The following is a 17,843-nucleotide window of genomic DNA, read 5'->3' on the forward strand; positions in this document are numbered from 1 at the left end:
ACCTGCTATTAATTAAGTTGACTTAGAAAATAGCCACTGCTCTTACCAGCAACAGTAACATGGAATAGACGTAGTTTTGGTACTTGCCAGGTTCTTGTGGCCTGGATTGGCCACTGTTGGAGACAGGATGCTGGGCTTGATGGTCTCTTGGTCTGACCCAGTATGACATGTTCTTATGTTCCTTCTTTTTCTTTGTTTTGGCTGCAGGCATCAGTGTGGGTTCTCAAGTGCCACCTCCCAATCCCATCCCACATCATCCTCTACATTTGCTCATATTATGGCAGGCTGTTACAAAATATGAAGCTCTACCATAGCCAAGGGTCTATCCTCCAACCCACTGTAAATGGGGTAAATAAAATTAAAATAAATACTTGCCCGATTGATGCTGGGGCCACAAGAGCCTGGGGAGCTCCATCTTAAGCCAGCAGACAGCGTCAGGGCTGTAATCAAAGCCCTGATGCAATTACAGTGTAGGCCAAGGGGTCCTCATAGACATGGGGCAGTGACTAGAGTGAGAGGCTGCGTTCACAGTGCCTGTAGGAAAATTAAAGTTTAAAAGTTAATAAAACTTAAACTAATGATCTTAAGAGTGTAAAAAGGTGACATTTCAAAGGGGAGCATGTAGAGAGGCTCCAACCTTAGTATCAGCCCCTGGGAAGCACCCTAGCAAACTCAGCACCAATACATTTAATAATTTAATTGTTCCTATTAATAAAAATTAACATTTTGCAAATGTTGGTATGATTTAGGGGTTCTTGTGACCTGTCTACATCTGGAGTTTGGGGTCAGAAGTGAATATTAATTGTTATCCCACCCGTTTTCCCAGAGGGTTCCCTGTGATTCACAGGTGATTAAACCCTGACAGAAACTGAGGTTTAGTGGTGGTAGTAACCAGGTGAGATCATGTAAATATGGATTTAACACTTGGTTTGGGGAAAAAAAGTTTATTATCTAAGGTAAAAATTTAATTAGCTGTAAAAATGTTAAAATAGCTAATATGGTCATGAAAAGACACAGGACAACTGTTACATTTATTTAGAAGCTAACCTGAACATTTGGTGTGATTTTAAACTGTGAAAGTGGATTTTCTTTTATGGTTTCATGTTCACATTCATTTTAATGGGCAATCTAAAAAGTGGTAAAAACAAGTTCTGTGCAGCTCTGAGAGCCTCTTTGCCATCCCATAGACAATGCCATGGTAATGCCATAGTAATGCTAGCCCATCCCAGTGTCTATGTAAAGCAGCTGGGTGATCAGTTCTGCATAGCAACACAAAGTTGAAGCAAAGCACAGAAAGATTTGAGAAGTAATTTGCCTTTAAAGAATATTTTGAACATACTAAAAAAATTTTTGAATGCTGTGTTCCTTAGTCAAGGAGTTTTAAATGGTTTCTTGGTGGATAAGAAGGTGTGTTTTTTTAAGTAGATGAGAACTATTTCTTGAAAAGACTTCAGAGAATCAAGGATCTCTTCTGAGGATTTTTTCAGAGAGCACGTGGAAACTGCGGAGAGAGCTTTTCTGGAGGCTGCAGGGAGAGCTGTGTTGGAATCTGAGGCAAAGCTATGCTAGAGACTGCAGGGGAGAGACCCAGTTGCAGGTTCCTGTCACAGAGGCCTAGGCTAAGTGGAAGAGCACCCAACTACCTTAGAAAACACTAGTTGTGTATGTGACAGTGTTTGAAAGTGGTGCTTATTGTAACTAACCCTTTCTGAGGTAAGGAATTAGTTAAAATTAAGGCTAACTTTCTATAGCTGGTCCGCGATGTTTTGCCAGCTTTGATAGATGTGGATGTGAGAAAAGTGCATGATTGATGGCTGATGCTGAGCAGATTTAATTGAAGTACATACTACCTCAGAAAAATGTTTCATTATCCCACAGACTTCAGATTGTGTACACTCCACCTATAGATAAAGGTGCTACAGTGTTTAATCACAGGACGTATAGATAAAGGTATCTCTGTGTTTCCTTAGAGAAAAAAAATCTTTGAAATAACTTGGAATATAGAAGTCCTACAACTTGTTCCTGTCTTTATTGGCAAATAAGTGTGGAATGTGAGAGAGAGATGATTAAATATTTTCTTTACTTTGTGAGTTCTCTCAAAGCTAACATCCTTAGACAGGGTTGAAATAATTATTTTTTTAATTTGTTAGCAAGAACTCCAGTCCCATTTATATACATACACTAGCAATATTGTAGACTTATAGAAGATTGGCGATGTAAGGCAGTCAGTCTTTATTATTGATTTGGTTTGAGATAGCATAGTAGGTGAACCACTGTATCCTGAGACTTCGTGGTCAAGAGTGGTAGATCAGTTCCAGTCTGCCCCATCAAGCAGCGTGAGCTTTTCCTCAATCACAAGCCACCAAAACTTCACATCATTCCTGGGTCAGCACTCTCAAAAATTATTACCCAGAAATCAAAGATAAGTGCACACCAACAAACTGTGATACAATTTTGGTAAATTGCACTTGTGTAACACTCAAGGACATACAAGAGGTCAAAGTCATTGAGTTAAATCTGGTTAAAGATAAAAGTTGTTAACACTTACCTGGAGACTTCCAGAATTGCTTGAAGAGCCTGTAATAACAAGTTAACACAAAGAATCAGATTTCTTGAATTAAAGTTGGAATTCAACATTTGTTCTCATTAAGAAGTAACTGAGAAAATACTTATCTGATAGTATCTTGGTAAGAAGTAATCCTTGTACAGGAACCAGTTTCTATTCCAAATTGTGTTAAGAATTAGAGTGAGAGTCACATATGCTAAATTGCTTTTTTGTGTGCATCAGAAGTAAATTATTTCTCATTGAAATTATTGACATTATTGAAAGATTTGTTTGTTCAATAATTACACTTGTTTCTAGAGGTGAAGAACCTAGAAAATTATCCACTTGCCAGCACAATAAAATCCTTTCATTTAGTTATAAAAGTGCTTCTGAAATAATTTTCTATTTTGATTTATTTTCTGGTGAAGATATTCTAGGTGTGCAAATTATCTTTATAACATTTTTAAAAGCAGAAACTCCAATAGCCTTACCATCTGGCTACATATGTGACAGTGCCCAAGATAGTTTGGTGCCCGAGGTGGTTACACCACCATTGCAAGATATCAGTTTAAGGTAGGAGACAAAGCAACCAGCCACATAAAGGGGCAGATTTTCAAAGGGTTACACGCGTAACCCCGAAAACCTGTCCCTGCACCCGCTGAGCCTATTTTGCATAGCCCTGCGCGTATGTCCCGGGGCTTTGAAAAAGGGGCGGGAAAGGTGCAGGGTCAGGGGCGTGGTGCTGATCCGGGGGCAGGACCGAGGCCTCCGGCACAGCGGCTGTGCCGGGGGATGGCGCGCCAGCAGCCGGCCAGCGCGCACAAGATACGCCTGCCAGAGGAAGGCGTAAATAAGTAACACAAGTGTGCAGCCCCTTGCGTGCGCCGACCCTGGATTTTATAACATGCGCGCAGCAGCGCACGTATGTTATAAAATCGGGTGTACATTTGTGCGCGCCGGACAGCGCGCACAAATGTACCCCGCGCGTGCTTTTTTAAAAATCTACCCCAAAACCTACAGTATACCAGTTGCGCTAGCTCCCAGTCGAAAACATTCTGCTTTTGTTTACAATGCATAAGCAAGCACCCATTTACCTCTGCCAACTTCTCCCCCCCCATACACCCACAAATGTCTCTTATCTCCTCTCGTCCTCCCAGATTGAGACTTTGTGTTTTTAGCTGTTATGCACCAAACATATGGAACCAAGGTCCCACTATTCCTATGATTTGCTACCTTATTGTCAGGAGAAAAGCTAAAGCCTGGCTTTTTAGCCTTCCTCGCAAAGGCCCCATTCCCCTAGCCTAACTCCAATTACGGATTCGAAATTATACCCCTTAGATTCCCAATCTCTGGGTCGGGAGCAGCTGCAGCTGAATGTTCATGAGCCAGGGAAAGACTAAACCCGGGATTTCTCTGCTTTTAGGCCACATCTCCTGTACAGAACCTAGGAAGGGGACAGAACAATCTGAGGCCTCAGCAGAGCAGAGACTGACTCAGTCTCATGCCAGCTCGCCAACATTCGGCTACAGTTGTTCCTTCCCAGAGATCAGGCCTTGGACTGGCCCCAACTAGAAAAAACGTCCATGGGGCAGGGATATTAATTGTAGTAGAGTTTTTTGTTGGCAGGGGAAGAAAGAGAGAGAGATAGAGATTTCTTATCGTTTTTTAATGAAGAGCTGGTGGTTGATTTCGGGGAGGGAAATAGTAGAGGGGTGTGTGTTTTTTTTCTTATATTTTTATAAATGACAACTGGTAACTGATTGAATAGGGGAGTGAAAGAGAGAAGTAGGGATTTCTATTCAATGATCAACTGGTGGCTGGCTGGAGGGAAAGGGAGGGTTGTTTTTTTTTTAGGACAATACTACTGGCAGGCTAGGAAAGGTAAAGGGGGAGAAAGAGACAGGACTTTTTTTTTTCTTCATAACAGCAACTTTTCTTTTTTTTAAGAAAAGAATATTCTTAAAGTGGCAAGTTACCTTCTTAAAATGACACAGACCAGCTGAAAGACTGACTCGTGAGATTAAGGACTAGTGGGGAAGGAAATTCAGTACATCCTCCCCTGCCCAGCTCTTTAATTTTCTGGGCGGCCCATCCCCTTCCTTTGCTCATCAGTACTGCAGACGGTAGATGTAGCTAGCTGGCCCCTGGCATACATGAAACAGACTTCCCACTGGTGAAGTTTTGGCAGTTGTTGTTATAAGAGCTTTGGAAAGGTTCTGAACCCTTGGTCCAAGAGGGATGGGGCTGAAGTTAGCAGTTCCCACAAACCCGGTTTGTGGGAACTGCTAAAGCAATTGGTCTTGGGCATTCTTGGGATGAGCTATGCCAAATCAGGTAGTCATTGGCTAAGCAGGTAGACCCTTTCGGGTCTCTGAACTGCTTTTAAGTGCTAGCCAGTAGGGGGTTCCCTGCTGGCACAACGTCATTGTTTCTAAGAGTATGGGGGTGTGAGCCGGGTCATGCTGAACATGCAGGACTCTGCTGGACCTTCCCCCCCTTGCTTATCCGGTAAGAGAATCCACACTGCCGGGCTACCTTCTTCTGTTCTGCAACCTGTAAGTCAAGGAACCCATGTTATGTTTTGAACACGTGTTGCTTTTCATTTTAAGTTTTACTGAAAGGCGAATGGTATTTCAATCAAACCCTGACCGCCGTGCAGTCCCAAACCATTCTCCTTGAAAAGGTTCTGCACAGAAAAAGGAGTAACTTCGCATAGTGTATCAAAAAATGTGCAAACTTCTTCAAAACAGATCCACCGAATAATTCAGCAAACCTGGAAAACTTTCAAAAGTTGCTGGAATTGTAGGGATGTGTATGGGAAGAAAAAAAAATCATTTAATTTTGTTTAGTTTTGTTTTTTTCAATTCATTTTTCATTTAGTTTGATGTTTATTTTGTTTAATTGAAATGAAATAAACAGAAAAATATCAAAAAGAAAAAAAAAAAAGAAAGGAAGGGTCGGGTTTCCCTTCTCCCTGCTGCAAACCCCTCCAGTGCTGCTGAAATATAGAAGTTAACCCCCCGCCCTTCTCTTATCCGTCCGCCCTCCCCGGATGCATGACCTTATCCCATCCATAGGGTCAAATAAATCAAAATGGAGTAGATGTCACCCCTGCCACTCAAGGTCCATTGTGGAAATGTCGCTTGCTGGTGCCATTTTGTTAAACAGCTGTAAAACATCTGGCTGTATAACAGAACGATGCCAGCCTCAGAAAAGGCTGGCACCATTTTGTCAATGGGACCTGGGGGCCATGGAGTGACTAATTCAACCCCCTGGATGGGATAAGACCTTGTGTCCAGGAGGGTGAGAGGAATACGGCAAGAGCAGGAAGGGGTTAACATCTGTACTTCGGTGGCACTGGAGCATTTTGGTAGTGGTGGCAGGTGCATTCCAAAAATGGAAGACAAAACATCAAATTTCATTGAATTTTTCTTTTCTTTCTGTAAGAACAGAAAAAAAAAAAGTGCGTTGCTGCATTTTTCATGTCATTTCAAAACGAATGCACGCCCCTGTTGAATGGGCTCACCAACCCTTCTTGAAGAAATCTGAAGCAGACTTTCAAAAGCCCAAAGAACATTTATCTAACCAATTTAAACTTTTTTTTTTAAATATCCTTTGAAAAATGCATGCACATATATTAGCCACAAAATGGGGATGAATTAGCGCAAGTTTGAAACTTGTGAACAGCAGCTAATGGTCAAGGCCTCAACTTTGTAGCCTCTGTTCGTTCATGCATCTTTCATGTAAATTGGTAATTCAATCCTCTGAATTTCCTCCAAATCAGCCAGCATAAATCCAGTATTATTATTATTTATTATTTTTATATACCCACATTCGATCTGAGATATCACATCGGTTTACATTCAGGTACTGTAGGTATTTAGAATTCCCCAGCAGATAAAGGCGAAACTTTTGAAAATTCCATCAAACTTAACAAGGCTGGTGAGTTTGCTTTCCAATTGTTCTTGTATCTCGAATGTCAAATTAATGACAAGAGAAAACACAGTGGGATGTCCAGATCGTGGGATAGATGATGTTTTCTATCAATCTCCACCTTGGATACTTTGTTTATAACAATTTGAAGGATGTCAAAGCAAGTTGCAGAATCATTTGGGCGCTAGTGGTTAAAACTAAAATGCCCCTGCTTGCCCAGGCCACCCTCTTTCTCCCCCTCCCCGAGGAAAAAAAAAAAAAAAGGAACAAATGATCAAAGAAATTGCCTGGTTCAGGTATTATCAAGCAGCATTTCAACATATCAAAATAGCCAATTGACAAAATGCCCCATGAGGCAGCACCTACCCCTTTAAATAGTGTGGGAGATTAGACAGAAGGAAACCGATGGATCAAAAGCCAGGGTGCCCTTCAGCAACCAGGTTTTACACCAGGGCGACCTGCGTTTCTCCTGGAAGCAGCAGGCACGTAAAAATAAACGTGTGATTAATATTCTTATTCATAGGTAAAAAAAAAAAACAACAAAGCCTAGCTATTTTAGTAGTGACACGACCTCGAGGCAGGAACCAGCTAAATATATGCTTTGCATGCTTCTTTCTGGGCTGCCTTCCCGGAGAAGGAAGAGCCAAAACGATGGCGGGGTGGGAGAACGAGAGGAAAAGAAACACTTGGGGTTCTGGAGCTGCACTACTGTACGTGTTTGCAGTGCACAAAGCACGGCTGGCAGCCAGCAGAGAGGCGGATCAGCCATGGCAGGCAGGTCTCGCCATATATGGCAGCCGTGGAGAAAGCTAAAAATAAGTTAGGGCTCGTGCATTACTGGGGAGAACTGCAGAGGCAGCAACTTCTAGGTAGGAAACAAAGTTCATCTTGTTTTTCTTTTTTAACTAATCTGTGGGAGGCGGACCTTTTACTGTTTGTAGTGCAATATTGATCATTGCCAGCAGCGAGCAGAAATTTGAATTGCTCTGTGGTGTAGTCTCAAGCTTGTTGGCATCTCCTCGGCTACTGGAGGTCTGGGGCGGTCTGTTGGGGAATGGCAGCCGCCAGGCTGAGGGTCTCCCTAATCAAAATGACTCCCCCCCCCCCCCAAAAAAAAAAGCAGGAATGAATGGCTGTCTGCGTGCCTTTCCTAGGGAAGACCCAAAAGTTGCTAAGATGATTCTCCTAGAGGCGGGCAGTCCAAAAAAAAATGTTCATTTTCCCATTTGATTTTAGGTCCTTGCGTTTTAGCTTGCTCGCTCATTGGATTTAGTGCACATTAAAAAAAAAAAAAAAAAAAAACCTCACTAAAAAAAATATAAGCATGCACTAATCAACACCAAACGAAATCCCACACATGCCTAGATTCTGGTTGCAAGAGAGAAATCTGTTTTTCTAGAGCATAGGTCTATACGGACCTGCCAACCCAGAAAGTCATGTCCAAAAGTTTACTTTATCGCGCGGCTTTCCGTTCAATAGCATGGGAGGAAATGTGCGCTCTAAGGAGAAGTTTGCGAAATCGAGACTCTTTCCCCTTCTTTGCAGAGGGTGCTTACCTTAATAATAAGTAAGACGCTGATAAAACCCGTGAATGCATCAAGTTTAGCACAGAGAGATCGGGAGGGACATGAGCCAGCTTCTTTAGGGAGCGAATTGCGTAATAATCCTGCTATTTGCTGCACATGGTCCCTTTAATAGATTCAGAAATGCATTTGGCTTAGCCTGCCTGCTAACTGTAAGCAACAAGGCTTTTCTTGTTAGTTTAGAGAAGCTCTTTGCCTCCCGTGAAAGCAGATACATGGTACCAGGGCTATGACAGCTACATTGTGCAAGAGAATTTGCAGCAAACCGAACCTACTGCAGATGTGCGCGGATAAAGGAGAGGCTTATTGCCTGCTATGGAACTCGTGGATGTGTTCTCCCCCACAAAACTAGTGCACGAAACGTGATGTCATCTTGGTGGATGCCTTGTAGAATGGCGTCTTTGGATCCCTATCTAATGAGCCTAGGCTGCAATCAGCTGGCAGTATGTTCACCCAAAGTAATTCCTGTAGGTTTGTAAAGACTTTAATTTCTGCATTGGCCAACCCACCCATTATAAAAAAAAAAAAAAAAAAAGGGGTGCACTATATAATGAAGTTTGCATTTTCCTCCTGTTGCAACTGGAATGCTTAGGGGCGCCACCCCAAGGCAAGGATTTAAAATAAAGGGCACTCCTCTCTGAGAAATAAGGAAACCCTGGGAAAGCCAGAAATATGTATTTATTTATGGGAAGGGGGGGGGGGTAACTTTGAAAACCGTTAAGCTTTCTAGTTTGGCATTTTTCTTTTCTGTTAGAATCTCTGGTACCTGAGTGAAAACGCTAGGTTATACGAGGATTATTGTCAAGCCATTATCGGGAACATCCCTGAAAATTGAGGCATTTACAGTGAGATATGTGTTTTACTGTTAGTGCCGGTGAATGGGTCTCCGGTGTACCATAACCCTTCCAATGCAGGCTTGTGATGAAAGATCTTGGGATTGTAACTTCATTTTCAAATGCATGCATTAGTAGATGACATGTATGAAAAGGAAGTAATGCAGTAGACTTATTAATGCCGTACTGTGGCACAGTGATATTTTTAAACATGATCAATTTCTTCTGAATACAGTACAAGCCAATCTTTATTTCTATGAAATTGATTAGGCAAAACTGTCTTTATCTGTGCATGGCACTGTTATGTAGAACTGAATGCGTTTATTAAAAGCAAACCTTTTTTTTCTACTAATATTTCTGCTGCCACCTCAGTTGATCTCTGATATAAACCCATACTTTGCCAGAAAACAAGACCAAGGGGCCACTGATCCCTGATTGGACCTTGCTAAAAATATTTAATAGCATTAGAGCAAGCTGTACCTGCTGATATTCTAAAGTGTGGAATGATATGAATTTAAACATTTTTTTTCTATAAAGAAACACCCCTTTTTTATGGCCTTATATTGAAAAGGATTCTTCTCAGTCTGTGACTGCTGTGGCAAAGCTTGTTTGAAAATAGGCCCCTTAGATGTATAACCCATGGGTAACGATCTCCCCATTCCATATGCTGGATCCCAGAGGGACACAACATACATAAGAAGAGGAATACAATAAATTGCATCAATATTTTATTTGCATTTTATAAGCCTGTCTAACATTAAAAAACTATCTAACACACTCATACTATACTCATGCACTCACATTTAAAAACAAACATCTTCAAAAAACATGAAAATCAGAAATATTGTCAAATAATTCACTTATAATATAAAGTGCAAATGCTCACATCATATTTTAAACATTACACATTTAATCAACCAATGGAGTCAGTCCTCAACATGTCCAACAAAGATCTTCGTTTCGCCAAGCTTATCTTAATGGCTTCATCAGGGATAGGACTGGTTTGGATGAATAACAGCTATCATCTCAAAATATTAATGAGTGACACAACTGTAGAACCTCGAAATTCCAATTCTTAACAAGTCTTCCAACATGCGATCAAAACTTCAAAATGTGTTCAATACGAAGTCCCTTCAAGGAAGATTCAAAAATCATTCATCTCTCAACCCACTCTAAAATTCAACCCGTTCTTTAACGGGGACACTTCCAAGTGACACTTAAATTTAATGTGTCACCATTCATAAACCTCTTAGAAATTATAACACCGGAAATGACGTCTATTCCTATTTCAAACATGGAATAGACGTCATTTCCGGTGTTATAATTTCTAAGAGGTTTATGAATGGTGACACATTAAATTTAAGTGTCACTTGGAAGTGTCCCCGTTAAAGAACGGGTTGAATTTTAGAGTGGGTTGAGAGATGAATGATTTTTGAATCTTCCTTGAAGGGACTTCGTATTGAACACATTTTGAAGTTTTGATCGCATGTTGGAAGACTTGTTAAGAATTGGAATTTCGAGGTTCTACAGTTGTGTCACTCATTAATATTTTGAGATGATAGCTGTTATTCATCCAAACCAGTCCTATCCCTGATGAAGCCATTAAGATAAGCTTGGCGAAACGAAGATCTTTGTTGGACATGTTGAGGACTGACTCCATTGGTTGATTAAATGTGTAATGTTTAAAATATGATGTGAGCATTTGCACTTTATATTATAAGTGAATTATTTGACAATATTTCTGATTTTCATGTTTTTTGAAGATGTTTGTTTTTAAATGTGAGTGCATGAGTATAGTATGAGTGTGTTAGATAGTTTTTTAATGTTAGACAGGCTTATAAAATGCAAATAAAATATTGATGCAATTTATTGTATTCCTCTTCTTATGTATGTTGTGTAGTACTGTGGTGAAGAGGTTCTATTTTCGTGTTGACCCTTGTGTGATTATACCATTGGATCCCAGAGGGAGGCAGAGCTCCAGAGACTCAATGAGAGGATGACACAATGGTCCACAGAAGAGGGCTTTAGATTTGTTCAGAATTGGGGTAGAGGGAACCTATTCTGAAAAATGGGCTCCTTAACCAGGTAGAGCCTGGCTGCTGGTGCTAACTTTTTTTAAAAAGAAGATAGAGCACCATTAAACTAGATTACGGGGGAAATCTGACAGTCGCTTAGGAGTGCATGGTTTGGAATAAGGTATCTCCAAAGATAGTGGGATAATAGGGAAGTTAAAATATCCCACTAGAGAGGCTATGATAGAGGCAGCAGTAACTCAGGTGCATCTAAATAAAGAGCAGATAGAGATAAATGATTCCACACTACCCATTTCAACTGCTAGGCAAGTTGTAATTTTAAAAAACATACTTTGAATTGTCTGCAGGCAAATGCCAGAAGCCTAAAAAAATAAAATTGGAGATTTGGAATGTATTATACTACACGCAGATGTAGACAAAATAGGCATCTCAGACACCTGGTGGAAGAAGGATATACAAATGGACACTGTGATACCAGGGTACAAATTGTATTGAAATGATAGGCTAGGTCATATTAGTGGAGTGGTAGCACTATATGTTAAGTATGCCTTAGAGTCATGAGGATAAATGTGCTACAGGAGACAAAATGCACTGTGGAATCTCTATGAATATAAATTCCATGTGTGATGGGGAAGAGTATAGTAGTGAGGGTATACTACTGTCTGTCTAGCCAGAATAAAGAGACCGAGTGAAATGCTAGCAAATTAGGAAAGCAACACAATAATAATGGAAAATTTTAATTAGCCCAGTATTCACTGGACAAATGTCTTTTCAGGACATGCTAGAGAGGTTACATTTCTATATGCAATGACTGATTCATGGAACAGCTGGTCCTGGAATCAACGAGGTGGGGAGAGGGGGGGAGACTATTCTACATCTAATTATCACTGAAATGCAGGATCTTGTGTGAGAGGTAACAGTGGTGGGGCCAATTGGCAACAGTGATCATAACATAATTGAATTTAACATAATCACTGAAGGAAAGGATATTAAGGAAAACTTCTGCAGTAGCATTTAACTTTAAAAAGGGAAACTATGATAAAATGAGGAAATTAGAAAAAAACTAAAAGGAGTAATTGTAAAGAATAAACATTTGCATATGGTGTGGACGCTGTGTAAAAACACCATCTTGGAAGCTCAGACTAGATGTATTCTATGCATTCAAAAAGTTAATAATAAAACCAAATGACTGCTAGCATGGTTACATGGTGAGGTGAAAGAGGTTATTAAAGCCAAAAGGATGTCCTTCAAAAACTGGAAGGTGAATCCATATAAAGAAAATAGGAAAGAGCATAAGCCCTGGCAAATTAGATGTAACACATTAATAAGGGAGGCCAAAAGAGAATTTATAAAGAAACTTATCATAGAGGCAAACATTTAAAATAAAAACTTCTTTAATTACTTTTGAAGCATGAAGTCTGTGAGGGAGATAGACCACAGGATGACCAAGTGGTAAAGGGGGCATTCTGGGGGAAAAAAGGTCATAGCAAAAAAATTACGACAGTAACTTTCAAACAGATGCACATGTGCATGCGTTCATCAGCCCTTGCCCAGGGAAGCAGCTGTTTTATAATTTGCATGCTTATATACGTGCATGTTATAAAATAGGCTGGCCGTGCATACATGTGTACCAAATTTTAAGTGGACATGTGCAAGTGCACACAAATGCCACTTCTACCGCATACATCGGGGGATTTTAAAAGGAGCATGTGCCAACACCATTTCCCATTCTACCAGTTCATCTCCAATTCGCCCAGTTAACAGGTCTTCCAAAACCCCCTAGGTTTAATAACCTTCACTCCCCTAAGTTATCTCTGACCCTTGAAAACCTGCTGCTCTGCTGATTTATCTTTATTTTATAACGTACATGGTATCCACAGCAGAAGTAAAGTTACGAGGCAGGGGGCATTGGCCTGCACAGGATCGCATAAGTTATTTTCGCGCACATCTCAGCTTCATGCCCTGAAACGCTCATGCCCCGCCCAGACCAAGCTCACTCCCTGCCCCTTTCTGAAAACTTCCAAGATGTATGCACTGCAGCATTTAAGTGCCCATCTGGGTGGCTTTTAAAATCCGCTCACTGTGAACGAGCCTGACGCATTCGTGCATTCCCTAATTAATGCACGTGTCGTCGGGCTTTTAAAATTCACCTTTAAATTAATTCTTTGGTCTTTACTGAAAATGATGTTGAGCAGATATTGATACTTCAAACATTCTTTTAAGATGATGATTCAGTAAATGAAATCACAGTGAACTGGAATGATGTAATAAAGCAAACTGCTAATCTAAAGATTAACAAATCATTGGGATGGGATAGTATACACCAGGGGTCGGGAACCCATGGCTCGCGAGCCAGATATGGCTCTTTTGAGGGCTGCATCTGGCTCGCAGACAGTCGCCACACTTTCCCGCTGACCCAGCTGCTCCCCGGTCCTCCTCCGCCCGGGCTTAAAATGCTGTCAGCTCGGGCGGAATGCGGCAGGACAGCTGGAGTCAGCGGCACCGGCGTGCTCTCTTCTCCCCCCCCCCCCCCGGCCCGGAAGAGGAAATGGAGAGTATCGGGTGCGTGCGCGGCAAGAAGAGGCCCCGCTAGTGCGCTCGGCATCGGCCCGAAGAAAAGAAGACTGCAGCGCGGCTCGGAGGAAAATGAAGAGGTTCAACCGCGGCCGATGGGACTCCGCCTCCGCGAGGGCTGAAAATGAAGAGGTTAGCGTTGGGAGGAGGCTGCTGCTGCCACGAGTTCCCGGGGTGGGGGTGGGGGTGAGAGAGAGTGAATGAGCGAGCAAGCTTGCTCGTTCATTCACTCTCTCTCTCCCCCACCCCGGGAACTCGTGGCAGCAGCAGCCTCCTCCCAACGCTAACCTCTTCATTTTCAGCCCTCGCGGAGGCGGAGTCCCATCGGCCACGGTTGAACCTCTTCATTTTCCTCCGAGCCGCGCTGCAGTCTTCTTTTCTTCGGGCCGATGCCGAGCGCACTAGCGTGGCCTCTTCTTGCCGTGCAGGCACCCGATACTCTCCACTTCCTATTCCGGGCCGCGGGGGGGGGCCCTGTGTGTGTGTGTGTGTGTGTGAGAGAGATGCATGTATGTGAATGATTGAGAGCCTGTACATGTGAAAGAGAGTATGTCTGTGATTGAGAGCCTGCCTGTGAGAGAGAGAAAGAGAGCATGAATGTAAGTTTACCATTGGGAACCTGTATGTGTAAGTTTGTGATTGAAAACCTGTTTGTGTGAAAGAGTATGTGTGTATGATTGAGATCCTTTGTGTGTGAGAGAAATCATGTGTATGTATGATTAAGAGCCTGTGTGTATAAGTAAGAGAGAGATCATGTGTGTCTGTGTGTGATTGAGAGCTGATTTAGGTGAGGGAGCATGTGAGTATGTGATTGAGAGCCTGTGTGTAAATGAGAGAAAGAGGACATGTTTGTAAGCATGTGAATGAGAGTCTGTGTGAGAGAAAAAGACAGCATGTATTTATGTGATTGAAAGCCTGTGTGTGTGTGTAAGCGTGAAAAGATAGCATGTGTGTAAATGCGTAATTAAGAGCCTATATAAGTGAGAGAGAAAAAACATGGGTATATGTGAGTACTGAGAGCATGTGTGTATAGGTGTGTCATTGAGAGCCAGTGTGAGAGAGAGCGCTGGTATGTGACAGAGAGGAGAAAGTTCCAAGCAAACCACCCCGCCTCCTGCTAATTCAGAACAATCTCAGGACACCTGGATATCAAACGTTCCCAGGTATGCAGAGCAAAAAAAAATTTGTATCCTTATTTTTCATTACTGGGTCTTTGTGTCTGCTATTTTGAAATATTTTGTTGGTATCTGGAAATGTTTTATATGAGTTTTTAATTATTGGATATTCCACTCATCAGCTGTTTCGAAATATGTTCTTTTTGTTAGTACAGTTTTACTGCTGATGATTTTATATTTCTGATTTGTTTTATAAGGATGGGTGATGTTTCTTTTTTCCTTTGTTACACTGCATACAGAGACTCTGGCTTGTTGCAGTTTCCAATTCAGTTTTTTCTGCATGCTTCTTGTTATGCATTTTGGTCTCTTTATTCTGTTAGGTGAGGGACAGCACGTGATTCAGGTGAGGTTTTCTGCTGGCGTGTAGTTTCTGTGTAGGACTCTATAGCAGCCTGACTTGGTCCGTTTTCCTAATAGGAGATGTATTGGTGTCTTAAGGCCTGGTGTAATATTTTCAGAGACTTATTGTACTTTAAAAGTGTGATCTTACATAAAATGCACACATTTACTTGTATTTAGTTTTAAACATATTGTATGGCTCTCATGGAATTACATTTTAAAATATGTGGCGTTTATGGCTCTCTCAGCCAAAAAGGTTCCTGACCCCTGGTATACACCATAGAGTTCTGAAAGAACTGAAAAATGAAATTACAGACTTAGTAGTAGTAATCTCTAAGTTCTCATTTAAATCAGCTATAGTACTGAGGATTGGAGGGCGGCCACTGTAACACCCATTTTTAAAAAGGGCTCCAGAGTGATCCAGAAAACTACAGACCATTGAGCCTGATTTTGGTGCTTGGCAAAATGGTAGAAGCTATTCTGAAGGTCAAAATTATTGACTGTCTGGATAGACACAGGCTATTGGAGCATAGCCAACATAGATTTACCAAAGGTGAGTATTGCCTTACAAATCTCTTAGATTTTTTTTTTGAAAGGATTTCAAACATGGACATGGTTGAAACAGCCGATAGTATCATGACAGGGTTCCATAATTTGGGTACATACCCCCCTGAGCTTGCATTATGTTGGCATCACACATTGGGGAAATTGTTTAAGATTGAATGGACAAAACAATGTATCAGATCTTCCGAAGGGGCTTTAACCACTGACAAGCCCACTAGTGTCCCACAACTGCAAGAAGAGAGGTTGCAAAGAAGCTGTTTTGCATGTTAGACACAGGTTTTACTTATTTCTGCATGGTTTATGCCTCTGCTGCAGAACCCGCAGCTATATGGTTAACCTGACAACCTACAGAGAGAGGAGACCACCTTCCCTGATGAGCCTATGAGAGCTGGCTAGCAACCAGGAAGGAAAGATAAACTGTTATACCTATTGGGAATAAAAGAGAGAGAGAGAGAGGAAAAAAAAAAAGGTGCATTTTTCTGGGTTTTTCTGGGGAGCTGTGCAGCAGTGGAAGAGAAGCACACCAGCCCACTGAAGCTGGGAACTGATATCACTGGAGTTTCAGCTTGCAGATATTTATTTATTTATTTAGCAATTTTATATACCGATATTCCTGTAACAAGTTACAAATCACCTCATTTGTTTGGCGTTTGCGTTTGGGTTCCGTTTAGGCTGGTTTTCTGCCTGCTGGCTTCTGATTGGGGCAAGGCAGGGACGGTGGGACTGCTGCAAGACCCACGTGGTCTGCGGGGTCTTGCAGCAAAAGATAGACTCGCAGCAAAAGATAGACTCACAGCTTTAGGTCTGGATTTAGAATTGCAGTCCAGGATTTCTTGTCATGTGTCTAATAAGATTAAATGATAAAGAAATTCAGAAGGGGACTTTATCTTGGAGAACAGTTTAGACTTGTTGTCACTCCAGCCTGTTGTCAGCACAGCTGAAAGTCAGGGTTTTGGTGGCAAAGACCCCATAACAGGGGAACTTCAAGGAACAAGTGTAACCTCACATCTGTGTTTCTTGTTTTTATTTTGCATTAAAAAAAAAACAAATTAAAGAGGAAAGTGGAGATAACATGTATTTCAGTGGAAAAAAGACACTCTGTTTTAACCTGAATTGATAATCCGGTTTTCTGCTACCTACCTTCTTAGAACAGTCTGGGCCCCGCTGGTTTGTTTATTTGTTTTATTTGTTCACAGACAGGGCTGTATCTATAAAGTGCATTTATTTCCTGGGCACCAGTAGTCAAGTACTAGTTACTGTTTGCTGAAGATTTGCAACTTTATTCAGTTGCATGACATAATTTGCATGCTATATTACTGGCACTGATATTTATGCATTTCACTTCAGTATTTGTTCCCTACTGTTGTTTCTTTCTGCTGTCTTATGCTCTGTTATCCCCATCCCCTTATTTATACCTAAATTAAGTTATCAGAACCCCCGCCCCCATAAAACTCTCCAAGTGTGTGGTGATTGTATATGGTACCTTTTACAAGGAATAGGGTGGAAGAAGGGGTCCTGGTAAGAAAAGGGGGAGGTGGAATAGACGGGTGCAAGGTTCATCTATCCTAGTGGCTATAAGATAACCTGCAACCCCCTACTCTGTCTGCCTTTACCCTTGGCAGCAGTTTACTTGAATTACCTGAGGAGGGCACTACAGCGAATCTGGATTTTTAGAAGGTGTTAGATAAAGTCCCTTATGAAGAGCTCATCAGCAACTTAAAAAGTCAATGGATAGGAGGCAGTGTCCTATTGTGGATTGGTAACTGGCTAAAGGATAGGACATAGAGAGTAGGACTGAATGGTCATTTCTCTTAGTGAAGAAAGGTATATTGAAGTGTCCCAGGGATCTGTACAGGGTCCGATGCTTTTTAAAATTTATAAATGATCTGGAAAAGGGAGTGATGAGTGAGGTGATCAAGTTTGCAGATGAGTCAACATTATTCAAAGTTGTTAGATCATGAGTGATATTTTGTCCTAAACACCACACCCTATTGAAATTAGCTAATTTGCATGCATACAATTTATTTATTTATTTTATTTGTATGCTTTTATATACTGAAGTTTAACGAATGGCCTTCACTCCGGTTTACAGGTATAACAACAGTTTACAGGTGTAACAACGACAGGTATAACACCAGTTTACAAAAAAGATCAGCGTTTACATTCATAACTGTGGGAGGTGGCGCAGGCCTTCACTCCGAAAAACAATTAAAAAACATAGGTTTATAAGAACAGACATGAGGATTCGAAATTAACTGTAGGAG

General features: G+C 41.4%; 1 protein-coding gene and 1 long non-coding RNA gene across 2 annotated transcripts in view; one reads left to right on the forward strand and one right to left on the reverse strand.

Moving 5' to 3' along the window:
• Positions 1 to 380: 380 nt before the first annotated feature.
• On the reverse strand, positions 381 to 8,236 carry LOC115080029. Its single transcript, XR_003853490.1, has 3 exons — positions 8,035 to 8,236; positions 2,549 to 2,577; positions 381 to 534 (listed from the first exon to the last, which is right to left on the reverse strand). It is a non-coding gene; the product is annotated as an uncharacterized LOC115080029 (long non-coding RNA).
• Positions 7,287 to 17,843, forward strand: part of SGCD (sarcoglycan delta) — a 667,313-nt gene continuing 656,756 nt past the window's right edge. Inside the window, exon 1 of the mRNA XM_029584042.1 lies at positions 7,287 to 7,347. The gene's annotated coding sequence lies outside the window, so the exon portion shown is untranslated. The remainder of the gene's footprint in view (positions 7,348 to 17,843) is intronic.

This window comes from Rhinatrema bivittatum, chromosome 18, assembly GCF_901001135.1.
Source record: "Rhinatrema bivittatum chromosome 18, aRhiBiv1.1, whole genome shotgun sequence".
In the NCBI taxonomy this organism is placed as follows: domain Eukaryota; kingdom Metazoa; phylum Chordata; class Amphibia; order Gymnophiona; family Rhinatrematidae; genus Rhinatrema; species Rhinatrema bivittatum.